Source organism: Triturus cristatus, chromosome 6 (assembly GCF_964204655.1).
Source record: "Triturus cristatus chromosome 6, aTriCri1.1, whole genome shotgun sequence".
In the NCBI taxonomy this organism is placed as follows: Eukaryota; Metazoa; Chordata; class Amphibia; order Caudata; family Salamandridae; genus Triturus; species Triturus cristatus.
Window position 1 is genome coordinate 1121525697 of NC_140589.1, and position 15502 is coordinate 1121541198.

The following is a 15502-nucleotide window of genomic DNA, read 5'->3' on the forward strand; positions in this document are numbered from 1 at the left end:
CTGATCGGCCGGGCATTGGGCTGGGTAACCTTGGTTTTGATTTATGTTCCCTCACAAGCGCCTAGAGACCGTTGGTGATTTTTGCGCTACATAAATGGCAATTATAATAACATAACTTAACCAGTGCTCAAACGCCGGTGTTGATGATAAAGTGCCAGTGCTGAGCACCGGAAACCACCAACTCAAATTAAGCACTGCAAAACTGTTGCTAGAGGTTCTGTGTAAAGGAGAATTGAATATGTTGTGCCACTGTTTTACTAGAACAGGAAGCCTAAAATGGCAAGAGGAAGATCATGTCCAGAAATGATTGGTAATAAGAAAACTAGAGGTTATAAATCACTCCTAACTGTCCTGAAATCCAATTGGGTGGCGGGAGCAGGGAGGGGGTATTCTTTTTGCATTTGTTACTTTACATTACCTTTCTAAGTAATGCCTTCTGGCGTTATAATCTGACGTTGTAAAAAATAAAATGGGTTAACTTTCATCAATGTCGGGCACATTGAGGAACATAGCAAATATGCTAACGGGTCATTAGATGCAACCTCAGAATAGAAACCCCCCAGAACAGCATAGTAGGACAGAGAGAGGAAGTGAAAAGCAGGAAAACATTACTGTAGGAATAGCTGAGGTAATTGGTAGAGGGGGGGTAACCTATTTGCAGTGTGGTTGCAAGAGCCCACAGCGCACTAGAGACTGCTAGTTGGGGTGCCACCACAACCAATTAAAGCAAAGGTCCTTAACCCCTTAGGTTTTTTCACCCCATTGCTGATCACTTTTTTGGCTATTTGGGGTACTTTGTGCTTCGGCCTCCATAACTTTTTTCCCCATAAGGTATCTGTAGTGTCTTGTAAATAAAAGACTGCTGGAACTCTTTTGATTCCCCCTGTACACTGTAGGCCTAAGAAGTAAGTGGTGGAGAGATGAGTTGAAGGCAGGCTTAGAATGGGGAGTTCTGACTTACACACAACACAATAAAGATGTGTAAAACTGCTCTGTGTGTGTTGTGGTTATTGGTGAGTACCTGGGCTGGCAGGACACTACAAGTGGTGACGAGATGGGGGATACAAAGCCCATACATTGAAGGCGATCTTCCAGAGACTTTGCCGTGGTCCAGCAAACTGCTAGTGCATGCCATGTGTGCTGCAGTCAGAGTGCAGAATCGAGGCTGGAACCGGTGGAGTTTCAGCGCAATGCCAGCCTGTGCAAAACGCTTGAAGATAAGGAAAGCAACAGTGAAAGCCAACATGTCGGTGGCCAGGAACTGAATGATACAGCCACAACTAATAGGCACTGCGCCATTACACAAATTAACGCCATAGATAATACGGAGTAAGAACACAAATGGAGGATGCAACCAGGTGATGTAAGCAGTGCACAACAATAGTTCAATAGAGATTAAACTGAAATTCTTGTGGTGTGAAACAGAGATTAACCAGGTGTTTGTGAAGAAACATTTAAGCACAAAGCCAACCAATGTTCATGGACTTGTAGTGTACTAAGATTTATCTATTTACCAAAATCTTTGACGAATCATCCTGCCACAACATGCTGTAGAGTGGCACCAGAAAGAAGGTCGGGGATTTTGCTTGCAGAACTGTCCCCAAACGAAGCGGCCCAACACCAAAGCTGAGGCATAGGGGTCCAGGACAACTCCCTAGACAGCCATCAAATAAAGAGCCTTGATGGAGAGGGAGGCTAAGATCCAAGCTCCAAAAGTCATCAAGGCTGATCCCGAAGTCAGCATGTCTCAAAGCTCTAGAGAAGCTCTACCTGATAGAGGGACACAAGAAGCGCATTACACCACTACTGTCCACCAATGTATATACGACTGCTGCATTCTTGAAAACCGCCAACTGCATTTGGTACTGCCAAAACACACAATATTGGCAATAGATGGATTGCATGGATCGAGATTTTTGAAGATTTCAGTCATGAAAAAGGATTATAAAATATCTGAGGAACATCGCTGGTGAAGGAGTGAAAGAAGCCATGAAAAAGATACAAGAAGGTGAAGTGACATACGATCAAATCAACACAGCCTTGAATTTCAAGTTTAATCTAGTGCCAAATGTGGATTATGAAAGCTACATATTTAGTCAAGAATGCCAAAAACCAGGTGAAAGCACTGATGAGTTTGTTGAGAGACTGGATGTTCTGGTGAAGCACTGTGAATTCAATTAATTTAATGATGAGGAAGCTACTCCCCTCAGAGTGATCGATTGATATCGGTCCGGTTACTTTCGACGATGAATGCTGAAGGAAACTATGTGATTGAAACAAGTCCTTAAGGCTGCTTGTGCTGAAGAGCGTGCTGATCGTCAAGCGAATGTCATGGAGGCCTGAGGTGCCCACATTGCGTCAGTCATGAGCATGAAAAGTAAGCCAAGGTACAAGGCTGAGGGACACAAGGTGATGTCTCTACAGAAAAAGAAAGCATGTTACAGATGTGGACTGTCATTTCCACATGAAGGTAAATGTCCCGCCATTGGACAGATCTGCATTGGCTGTGGTAAAGCCAACAGTTTCGTGATGACTTGCAAGGCACAGCGTGAAGTAAGCGCGGCACAGCGTGAAGACAAAATGGCCACCCGAACGCTAACTCAGCAACGTTTGACACGCTCCCACAAGGCCAAGTGGTCACACCAACTGAGGCAGATCTACACCAAACGAAGTCGATCGTCATCTAAATCAAAGAGTTCCTCAGCATCAGTTTCCAGTGAAAGCGACCATGACAATTTTGCAATGACAATGTACACTTCAAAAAGGCATGCATATGTGTGACTAATGAAATGTGAAGAAAAATCCAAAAGTGAAGAAATATCAACATGAAAAAGCACGAAAAGCATTCGAACATTGTCCGAAGATCAATCTAAACATAAATGGACATTCGATATCATACATAATTGACAGTGGTACGTCAATAAATAATATGCCTGAAGAGAAGCATCAAGAATTGTTTCCGTTACCACAACTTACAAAGTCAAAAACTAAAATATTCACATGGGCTGCTGCACCACCCTTTAAGAGGAAAGGTTACTTTGTAGCCATGATGAAAGACAAGAAAACTGTGTTACAAGCACCTATTCATGTACTTCAAGGAACAGCTTCAAGTGCCTGTTTGCTAAGTTTCAAGACTGCTGCTGATATGGGACTGATATCAGTGAACTACAATATGAATGCTCATAATGAAATTGTGAGTCCATTTCCTTCATTATTTAAAGGGTTAGGAACACTCAAAACAATTAAAGTAAAGTTGCCTATAAAATGAGTATGTTCGCCCTGTTGCTAAAACACAGACAAATTGTGTTTCACTTGCAAGAAGCTGTTGAAAAGGAATTTAATTTGTTGCTCAAACATGACATTATTGAGCTCCACTGGTCCAACACTATGGATTTCTTCCATTGCAGTAGTGCCTAAAAGAGACCGTGAAGTAGCTGTGCGCATATGCGTGACATGAGTCAGGCCAACAAGGCAATGGAGAGAGAGAGACATCCTGGTCTGCACTTTGCTGATATGATAACTCAATTGACTTAAATAACAGATCACCAATTGGAACTTGAAGAAAAATCCAGATACATTACAACCTCTTCTACGCATATTGATTTGGTACAGTGATGACATATTGGTATTCAGAGCCACACAGAAAGAGCAGGACAAACCTCTTATGCAAGTATGTTTTTGCTGAATGATGTAGTCTTAACTCTCAATGCAGGGAAATGTGAATTCCACAAGAAAAACGTGTAATTCTTTTTTCAATGCCTTCTGATGGGGGCTTGAAACCTGAACTAGCTAGGAGTGCAAGCGCTGTCTTCTGCAAATCCCCCACAGGGTGCATGGGGCTGGGGGTGTTGAGGCACCTGCAGCAAAAAAGCCAAATACTAGCAAGGGCCTGATACTCTGTCAGCACCCTGCACAATCCTGAAGGAATTCTGTTGCTGGGACGCAATCCATGTTCCAAAAGTGCAGAATTTAGTTGGCCTTATGACAGTCAACGGAATGTGGTAGCCCTGTGGAAGCGGTGAACCCTGGTGCACACCTCAGACCCTGACTGCCTCGCAGGACAAAAGAGGAAATGGCAGTTATGAGTAGTAGCAGATGCAGACTGTGGCGGTGTGGGGTGTCTATGGTTTATAGCTATGGCCGGGGCAGGCAGGAGAGGGGGAGAAAAAAAAACTGATCTCAGGACCAACCGCTGACTTTGGAGCTGCCCTTATCCTGGCCACCCCATGAGATGAAGGAAGCAATGGCAGCCATGAGGCACGCCGCAGGTGAGAGAGACAGATTGAGGTGATTGTGATGCCCTGCAGTGGCCGGGCAGATGGACACTGAGGTGATGAACATCTGGCACCAGGGAAGTCTTCATGAGGAAAGTGTCAGCATCTTGGATAAGTGATTTGGGCTCGGGTAAGCTCGCATAGAGCCCAAGCAGTGGCCGCAGGAGGACAAATCCGAGATCCCAAGCGGTTCCGGAGTTCTACACTTTCTGGTGTCTGTGAGGAACCTCAATCACTCCCATCCCCAACCCCCTTCCCCATCCTGGGAGTAGCCTTTGGGGAGACTCTGAGACTAGCGATAGCTGGGGTGTGGAGGTTCAGGGTTTGGGAGGTGGTCAGTTGACTACATCCCCCATGTAGCATCCTTCCCAGCCTGGGTACTCGCCAGGGACTACGCTACAAAATGAGCTTAGTATAACAAGTCTGTATTCTTCTACGTGTAACCACAAAACCCACATTCTAAACCAGCATTCAATTTACTACGCTCTAATGCTTACGTCACAGTTCTGTGGAGTCCATCAGGAGCCACAAAGGTTCTGTCATTACAATCTCACACGACACTACATCTCCCCTTAGTTCAATAAAAATATTATAATTTTTTACAAATATATACATTTAGAGCTTTTCAGTGAGTCTTCGTGGCACGTGGATCATATGTCCTGACCGTGTCTGCAGAAACTGGAGACCAGCAGTAGAAATGTCCATGACTGGCATTGGTGATGGAGAGACAACAGAAGTCAGGAGTTCTTCACTTGTCATTGCAGAGACTGCGCCTGAAGACCTCAGTGCCTGACGAGCAATGAGCCACACGTCTGAAATGCGTGTAATCTTTTTTTTTTTGGGGTGCAAATCTTTATCATAATATGAAATGAAAAAAAACCCACAATACAGCCATGATTATTCGTATCAGGTTATACAGTCCAGCACTGCAACCATGACAATGCATCTTTACTGGTATCATCAGAAAGTCCCTGGAGTTAATCTCCATTCTATGTCATTCCCCAGCAGGCCCATCAACCTCGCAGCTGCAGCCCCATATCATTCAAGTCTCGTCTCCTGACAGAAATGCGTGGAATCTTGTGCAATGGACTTCCCGGGACATTGGGCAGTCACCAAATGTCCTTTGCTGGTCACAACATGAAATGGTTCAGCATCAAAAGGAGCATCAGACTTTCGTTTTCTATGCTGACAAACAAGAACTCGATCTCCTTCCTTGAAGGTGACATCTCATGCATGTCGACGCTTATCTGTGTAGGCTGTCATATTCCGCTTATGACAAGTCTTTCATGCGTGCTTCTTCCTTGGTATTTGCTCTTCTGTTGGTCCATTGAGGTAACTTGGTCTTCATGGCTCTCCCGAACGTGAAGGTTGCAGGGCTTCCACCTGTGGTCGAGTGAGGGATCGAGCAGTAAGCCCGAAGTGTAGACTTTGGAACAGTTTGAGGGTTGAGCTTTTCTAGTACAGTACACTGGACACCTTTCCTTTGAGTACTCTTAAAACATTCGACAAGAGTATTGGCCCGCGGCCACAGAGGAGTGCGCTTCTGATGCTTCACATTGAGATGCCTGAGAAAGTCTTTGAATTGTCGACATTTGAAAGGTGGACTGTTGTCAGACTTTCAAATCGCAGGAACACCCCAAGTTGCAAGGATGCTGTCTAATCTCTCAATGACACATTCTGGAGTGATAGATGATCAATCAATGGAAAACAGGCATACTCATCAATGATCACCATCAGGTGATGTCCATTCAGAAGACCAAAGAAGTCCACTGCAATTCTTTCCAATGCATGCCTTGGTAAATCTGATATGCTTAACGGGTGTTGAGTGGTTTTCCATGACAGGCAGTTGCATAGATGACAGGCCTTTAATTCTTTTTCAACCCTCTCATCGAGATGTGGAAACTAGACTGTCTCGGAGAGCTCGTTTGGTGGCAACAATTCCAGGATGTCCTTCATGGGCCACTTTAATTATCTGTTGTTGTAGACTCTCCGGAATGACGATTCTCAACATTCGTAGAATAAACCCTTCTGAGTAATGGACAATTCATTTTTGACATTCTTAAACTTTTGATATTCACTGTAACTGGTAAGAGGTCAAGGGTGCTGGTATTAAGACTGATGCGTAATAAGGACTTTCAGTTTCAGCATGTCACTATCTTGACTTGTGGCAGTGACAATTTGTTCAATCGAAATGGCAGCAGGAAAGCTTGATTTCACTATGAAATTTATTTAAGCAGTCTTAGAATGGGTACCACGGCATTGTAGAGGCACTCATGAGAAGTAGAAGGCAGGGTTCTGATCTTTCCCTGGAGGGTGCATGATGGTGTAGTTGTACTCTTTCAATTGCAGACTCCACAGTTAAATGAAAGGAGGCATTTTTGCTTTCCATATTGTTAGAATTGGGAATCTCTGGTTGGCACAGGTATGCACCGGTGACAAGCAGGGACTCTTACTCCTAAGTCAGGATAAGGGGATCACCCTTTCAAATAACCCCTGCTCACCCTTTAGGTAGTGTGGCGCAAGCAGTCAAGACTATTCTCAGGGCGTCATAGGTTAAGCATTTGTGACCACATACAGTAATACAATGACACACCACAAATGGACACCAGTCAAGGTTGTATCAAAAATAGGTTTCTTTACAAGGCTTAGCACAAGACCAGAATAACGATTAGAAATGACCACAGTATTATTTCAAAGTTCAATGTTCTTGTAGAAAGGCTTAAAACACAAAAATAGGCTTCTTTTAGTCAATTAGGCTTCTTTTCAGGCTCTGTACGGTTCGTACCTGGATGTGCGACTCGTTGGCATTAAAAACAAGGAAAGTACGAGTCAAACGATCGTTGCGGACTCCGGGGTCCGGGACGTGCACGCGGCGGTGCGAACAGAACAAAGTACATTAAGTTTGTGGGGTCCGCGACGGACAGTGCGGGACAAGTTGATGAGTCCGGGTCGTAGCTCGGCAGCGTATTCAGATGCTGGTCGGGTCGCGGCGTCGGGACGCGGCGTTGGTACGGGACCTTCAGGGATACGTGCGGATGGCCCGGATCAGCTTGCAGAGTCCGTGGCGTTCGGCGTTTGAGCCGTACCTTCGGTGCGGATAGGCGGCGACACTTCTCGGCGCCGTACGGGGAGGATCAGCGTGATGCGGCTTCGGCTCGGAGTACGGCACGGTGCAGTACGTTAGCAGCGTACGGACCGTACCTGCGGGACAGCAAAGCTTGGGTCCGGCGTACAGGATTAGGCAGCCAGGGTTGTACGTCTCGAATCGGCGGGGAAGGTTAGGTGCGATGCGGCCGGGAGGGATACGGCGCGTACTAACGCTTTTGGATCAGGGTAGACGCACGGTGCCGGGCGGCAAAGACACGGTTTCGCGGCGGATGACGTACGAGTCGTACGGGGGCCAAATCCAGCAGGAAACAAGCAAGAATTGTCCAGGCAACTCAGTTTTGGAAGGCAGATGAGTCCAATGGTCCTGGGACTCAGTTCAGGGGGCAAGCTCTTCTTCCAAGCCCTTGGAGATTGTTGAAACAAAGTGCAAAGTCTCTTTTAGTCTTTTCCTCTCCTTTCTCAGCAAGGCACCAACTGCAGGCCAATCCCCCAGGTCAGAGAAAGTTACTTCTCCTTCAGCTTCTTCCAGGTCCTTCTGGTCAGGCAGAGTTTCCTCGTGGTTCAATCAGGATCTGATTTCTTAGGAGCAGGGCTCCTACATTTATACCAAGTTTCTTTTGTCTTTACAGGCCAGGGGGGCCTTTGCATAATCCCAGTCCAGTTCTTTTCAGTGAGGAGCACTTTGTTGTTGGGACTCTGGCTTCTTCTTTCAGCAGACAGGGCAGAGACATCAGACGCTCCCCAGGGGGTGGAGCCAGCATTGTGGTGGCAGAGCACTGCCCTATTCAGAGTCAAGGTGCACTCCTCCCACCCATCCTGGTGTAATCTTTCTATTCACCACCTGGTAGCCCCAGCCTGTCTCCTGGAACTTCCCAGCCCTGTCATTCAAGCTACACACAAAGAAGATAACCCCTCCCAGCAGAGGCGGACTGAAATGGTTAGGCACGCAAAGGCTCACTTTCTAAAAGTAGCATTTGCAAACCCAGGATATTAAAATAACCTTTGCTAAAAGATGTATTTTATTATTCTGAGTTCAGGCATACTAAACACGAATTTCTACCATGCTTCCTGAGCCTGCTAGGATTATAGAGTGTTATAATCTAGCAGCCCATTCTGGCCTATGGAGAGCAGGTAGCCTTACAATACTGAAAAACGAAAATGGCTGTAATTCACTATTAGGAAATGCCACACACTTCAGGGCATGTCCTACCTCAGGGGTGTCAAACTCAAATTCATCAGGGGCCGCATTAGCAGTTTGGTCACCCTGAAAGGGCCGGTTGTATCTGTAGGACTATATGTCCACTATTTATTATCATAAATTATTGTCACTGCATTCAATTATTACTGTTTTTTGTAATAATGTGTAAGTAATAACTAGCTCTGAAAGCAGAAACATAGTCAGGATAATGGCAAGTAGATATTCAAATGTACAATTGTTGTACAATTTATTGAAAAATGATTTTTGGTAACAGACAGTAATTTTTTTTTTTGTAAACATACAAATATTGCCAAACACTGTTTATTACAACATATGGCAAACACAAGGCATTAACTTTTGTTTAACTTTTCTGACTAGATGGCTGACATCGTTTTCCTGAGGTCAGTCCATCGATGTCTGGCGTTAGGTCTTGTGCTGTAGCAATCCGCAAAACAGCATGGAGGTTATCATCAGTGATGCGTGATCTGAGCTTGGTCTTGTTCAGAATCATGACTGAAAACATCTGTTCACATAGATAGGTGCTCCCAAACATGGACAGAACACGTGCAGCTTGAAGTCGGAGCTGTGCAATCAAAGCAGGGGGGAGGAGACAGTAAAAGTCGTCGACTGTCGCATCCTGGAACTTCGCTTTCAGGCTGCTGTTGCACTGAAGTTCTATTAATTCCATTTGAAGGTGATGTGGTGCACTGTCAACATCGATGTTGAAGGGATTGGCAAAGCTGGTAAAGGTTAAGTTTTGTCCTTTAAAGTCAGAAAAGCGTCGATTGAATTCATCAATCAGCCGATTCACTTTGGTACCCAATCGAGCACATGAAAAAGTACCTGGGAATGAGGTTGAGATGCTCTGGCAGATAGGAAAGTGGGCAAGACTGTCTTTTTCAAGCTGTGACGTCCATAGGCGCAGTTTCTCCTGGAAAGCTGTTATTGCCTCATACATTGAGGTTATGACTTGTTTGCGGCCCTGCAGCCTCAGATTCAGTTGGGCGAGATGCTCTGTTATGTCACACAACATGGCAAAATCGCACAGCCAGTTTGGATCTGACAGTTCTGACAAGGGCTTCCCTTTACTTTGCATAAAAAGAGTAATTTCTTCCAAAAGCTCAAAAAATCTCTTGAGAACGGTGCTCCTACTCAGCCACCTTACTTCTGTATGGTATGGCACATCTGTATGTTCCATGCCCACCTCCTTCAAAAAATGTTGGAACTGACGATGATTCAGACCCCGTGCACGCAGAAAATTCACTGTTTTCGTGACTGTGGACATTATGTTATCCAGTTGCAGAACCTTGCCACACAGAGCTCCTTGGTGGATAATGCAGTGATAAGTTATCAGCGGCGTGTGGCAATTACTGTTTTTCAGTTTCTCTTTTAACAGTCCAACCAAGCCATTTCTCTCTCCACACATTGCTGGAGCGCCATCAGTAGTAAGTCCCACCAACTTTTCCCACGGTAATTTCATTTTATTTACGGATTCCTCCACTGCATTGAAGATGTCCCTCCCAGTTGTTGTCCCATACATGGCGACCACATCCAAGAGCTCCTCACTGACAGACAAGTCTTCCTTCACACCTCATACAAAAATAGCTAGATGAGCTGTATCAGTATTGTCAGTGCTTTCATCAACAGCTAATGAAAATGCCACATAACTGCATGCCTCTTCAGCCAACTTTGTTTTAAGATTACAGGCTAGGTCCCTGACTCGGTCTGTGATGGTGTTTCTTGACAAGCTGACATTGCTAACAGCCTGTCTCTGCTCAGGGCACACCTGTTCACATACCTTCAGCATACACTGCTTTACAAATGCACCTTCTGAAAAGCACTTTGAAGCTCGTGCAATTTCTATAGCCACAAGATAGCTGGCTTTCACTGCTGCATCATTTTTTGCTGTCATTTTTGCAAAAATATTCCGTTGAGAATGCAGGCTACCTTTTAATTCTTGGACCTTTTGTTGCTTTTCCTGGTGGCTAAGGTTAGCAAATTTGGCTCCATGTTTGGTCTCAAAGTGCCGGCGTAAATTGTATTCCTTCATCACTGCCTCATAGCAAATAAGACATACCGGCTTGTCTCCATTAATCACAAACATGTATTCACTTTCCCATCTCTCCTGAAATTGCCTTCCCTCTGCATCAACTTTTCTTTTCTTGGACATTTTTGGGTTATTAATTTGATTGTAGTTTATGGTCCCTATACCACTGTAAAGTGACACGGAAGTGGTCAGTATATCCAAAGTTTTTTAAGCAGAATAATAAGCAGACCCCCCCTAATAAGCAGACCCCCCTCCCCCCCACATACATCATATGTACTTACAGTACAGGAGAGAAGGGTTCAGGCAGCCGTTGGATCTGTCACATCACAGGATGGCATGCGCTCAATATAAAAACAAGTGGAGGTTTCCTCAATGCATATAATGTGGAGGTTTCCTGTAGAACGGCCGGCGGCGCTAGAAGACAGATTAAAAAAGCCAGGTCTTCAAACAATTGCGAAAGGCAAGTAATGTTCGTGCAAGTTCTCAAGCTCTCTGGAAGGAAGTTCCATAATTTTAGCCCTAAGTAGGAAAAGGAACGCCTTTTCATGCAGGCCAGGCAAAATCTGGACACATGGCTCGATTCGGAGATCTCAGAGCTCAGGTTGGCTGATGAAGTACCAGCAAGCCCTGGATGTATCGGGGTCCCAGTCCAGCTTTAGCCTTGAACATTTAGCACAGGGCTTTAAATTTAATGTGCTTAGACTAGAGTTTGTGAGCCAGTACAACTCCTGTAGAAGATGAGAGGCTGAGGCCGATTTTGGAAGGCGATGCAGGTGCCTAGCAACCACATTCTGTACTTCCTGCAACCGATCTTGCCAGCAACTTAACACATTGCCATAGTCTAATCTGGATAAAATAAGGGCCTGGATCACCCTCTTTTGGGCTGAGACTGTTATCATCCAGGTTATCTTTCTTAGTCACTTAAGCACAGAAAAATAAGTGGCAGTCACCATGATCACCTGAGGCTTCATGGAAAGTGTCTCATCCTACACTACAGAATCCCAGGTTTTTTACCTTGGCGAAGGAGTCGTCAGAGAAGCCAAAAGATGCTGGCCAATGTTGTGAGTCCCAGAGAGAGAAGTGGCTTCACAGAATCATGACTTCCGTCATTGAACTTGAGCAAGTTTTTATTCATCCACGCGGAAATGCGTTTTCAAGCCCAGGTTAAGGTCAGAAGGTGCATGATTCTGTGAAGATGACAAAGTAAAGATGATCTGTGCATCATCTGCTTAGGAAACAAGGGTCAAGCCGCAGCTTTCCACTACATCAGCCAAAGGGCGGACGTAGATTTTAAACAAAGGACTCAAAACTGAGCCCTGTGGGACATCAGAGGTCAAGTCTTGCGGTTCAGATCTGGCAATAGATGCAAAATGTTGTGCACGGAGTGTGAGGCCTGTTTCTCTACACAACAGTGCAACAAAATAATAAAGCAGAATTAACTGGCAACAGGCCATTTGACACGTACGAAGTGAGTAATTACTGCCGTATTTCCTTTTTAAACCATGTAAAACACATTTCTTGTGATGACTTCCAAGAAGTTCTGGGTTCTCACCTGTGTTTCATGTCCCAATTTGTCACGATTATGAGAGTGAAGCCAGGGGAGCCTACACTGGATGGCCAGCCCCGTCGGCACCTCTGATCCAGCCAGGTACTTTCTGCAATATGCGCAGCGCGGTGGGCCGAGCTGAAGCCGCAGTGGAAAGTGGGCGTGTCCAGAGAGCCCCTGTGCCAGAAGCAAACTGCTGAGAGGCCCAGACAGCATCGCTCATGAGGCCATTATTGCCAGCAGTCCGAGAGACCCGGCCCAGAGGGTCCTAGATATGCTACACCAGACGTTCCCTGACTTGTAGGCTGGCGCGCAATGCGCTGAAGAGGCGGCCGCGCATGCGCTAAAGAGGCGGCCGCGCATGCGCTGAAGAGGCGGCTTTCGGGAATAAGGTGAAGGCTTCAGAATAAAAGCGAGAATACACGGTGAAGGCTGGCGGCCGGCGGCAGCTACACGGGCCACATGACGAGGTCTGGCGGGCCGGATTCGGCCCGCGGGCCTTGTGTTTGACACCGCTGTACCTTATCCTTACAATGCACCCTGCCCTCGGGCCTACCATAGGGGTGACTAACATGAAGGTAAGGGAAGGTTTAGGGACTGGCAAGTGGGGACACTGGCCCAGTCAGCACGACAGTACCAGACTGCATGCAGGTTCTGCAATGGCAGACCTTAGACACATTTTAACAGGCTGCTTCTGTGGGTGGCACAACCAGTGCTGCAAGCCCACTAGCAGCATTTGGATATACAAGCCCTTGGCACCCCTGGTGCACTCTACTAGGGACTGATAGTAAACCAAATAAGCCAAACATGGAAGTCAATTCACATAATACATTTTCCCATAGGGAGCACTTGAACTGTGGCACTGGATGGCAGTGGCATAGTGCTCTGAGCAGCTAACACCAGCACAAAAATACATTGAGGCACAGACAAAAACGGAAGGGTGACCCACGCCAATGGTGCCAGGTCTAACACATTGATAATCAAGCATATTTGACTATATGTCACAAGTGCGAAGGGCTTCCCATACAAAAATTTGTTAAAAAGTTCACAAGCCAACACCACTGCCAAACTCTCTTTCTAAGGTTGTGAGTAAGCATGTTCAGTTTGGGACAAACTTCGGCTGGCTTATGCCACAATACTTGGAGCATTTGGGTGTCAGCTGTACTGTGGAAGTACGGTGCCCAACCTGACAGGGCTAGCGTGAACAACCCAAGTATGAAACTTTGAATCAAAATATGCCATTTCAGTAGCGTTCAATGGCTTGCTTGATTTTCTGGAAGCTTTGCTCGCACTCATGTGATCAAAGAAAAGAAACATTATTTTTAGTCAAGTCTTTTAATGGCGCACTGACAGTAGCAAAGTCTTATATGTATCTAGAGCAAAAGCTGGCCATGCCAAGGAATGAACGTAACATGGAAACATCTTGTGAGGGACTGGCACTTGACAGTGCTTGCACTTTAGCTGGTTTGGGCGTCATGACCCCTCTCAGAAAAGATATGGCCAAAGTTTTTTTTAACTTTGTCTTATGGAACTCACATTTCTCGGCATTCAAAGTTAAACTGGCATCAGTGAACAACTGGCATACTTGAGTGAGAGCTTTGTCATGCTTCTTATGTGTAGCTCTGAAAACCGATAGGTCTTCAATGTAATTGAAAGCATTCATGGCAGGTTGTTCGATACACTGAGTCTCATCTTTGACTTGCTCTGTAGCTGATGACACACCAAAACTTAGTCTCCTGTAACAGAATAGATCAACATATATAGAAAAGGTTGTAATGTACCAGCACTTGTCCTCGAGTTCCAACTGAGGATAGCCTTTAATCAGATCCAGTCGAGAGAATACCTTGGCCCCATTCAATTGTGTTATGTTGGCAATGTACGGACCTGGATGTCGTTCTCTTTTAATGGCCTTGTTTGCTTGATGCATATTCACACAGATGCAGACAGCTCCTTCACTGTACTTTTTGAGTACTACCACTATGGGAGAAACCCATGGAGTTGGATTAGTAGACCACTCAATGAGATCGTGCTTGAGTAAAGATGCCAGTTCCTTTTTACCAACTTCCTGCAAGTGAAAAGCAATTAGTCTGTGTGTTTGAGCAATAGGACCGATATCCTCATTAATGTGTAATTGGACTTTCATAGTCTTGATTTTTCAAAACCAATGGAACAACAAAGGGAATTGACTTACTATTTTGTGATCAGCATTCATGTTATAGTTCACGGATATTAGTCCCATACAAGAGGCTGCACTGAAGCGGAGTAAAGAGGCGCCTGACGCTGTAACTTGAAGTATATAAATGGGTGCTGGCACTTTTGTTTTCTTATGCTTCATCGTAGCCACAAATGACCCTTGACTTTAGTGTTGTTGTTGCAGCCCATGTATACAGTTTAGTTTTTGATGGCGTAAGTCTTATGCTTTGGCTTATTTCTCACATTCATGGCTGACTCATTCTCAGCATCTCCGGGCCTCCATGTCAGAAGCTTGTCGATCAGCATGCTCTTAAGCTCTGGCAGTCATGAGAATTTACCCCAGACTAAGAATTTCTCTCAGCATTCGTCGTCTGAACAAATCTGATAAACATCAGTCAATCACTCTGAGGCCTATTGCTTCCTCATCATTAAATTCATTGAACTTAGTGTCGGATGATCGTATTCAGTCTCTCATCGAATTCGTTGATGGTCTCGCCAGCTTTCTGGACTAAAGATGTAGCTTTTGTAATCTACATTTGGCATTGGATTGAACTTGATATTCAAGGTTGCTTTGACTGGACTGTATGTAATTTTGTTAGCTCACAGTATTTTCTTTATGACTTCTTTTAGACCTTCACCAGCAAGATTTTTAAGGTACTTGATAATTTTCTTATTTGCTTTTTTAATCGCATCAATGAAATCATCAAATGACTATCTAGGCAGTTCATCTGTTGCCAATATTCAACTTGTTGGCAGTATCGAATGGTGGTGGTGGTTTCAAGAAGGCCACGGCATTGCAACCATTGGTGGAACTTACTGACCTGGAGAGTATAGCTCTCTCCATCACAGCTTGGTGATCTTGTCCCTGCAAACCATCTGAGGCCTTGTGACCTGCTGGTCTCTAGATCATCTTTGATAATGCCAAGAAACAGGACTGCTTTCTTGGTCTCCATTGGGTAAGCAAACCGTCACCATTCCAATCACCACTCTCTGCTTTCTGCACTTTGGAAAACTTTGGAGTTGGTTCTGAGCCCAACTTTGCAACTTTGTTGGGGTACCGCTTCAGATAAGGATAGCTCTGCAAGCGCAACCCCAGGTGCTCTCTATGGGGTCACTCCTTCCAGCACTGTGGCATG

At 45.2% G+C, this 15502-nt stretch overlaps 1 protein-coding gene across 4 annotated transcripts in view; it reads right to left on the reverse strand.

Annotated features, from left to right (window-relative positions):
• LOC146821059 (HAUS augmin-like complex subunit 3) overlaps nt 1-15502 on the reverse strand; it is a 291423-nt gene that overhangs the window by 51947 nt on the left and 223974 nt on the right. The window lies entirely within an intron of this gene.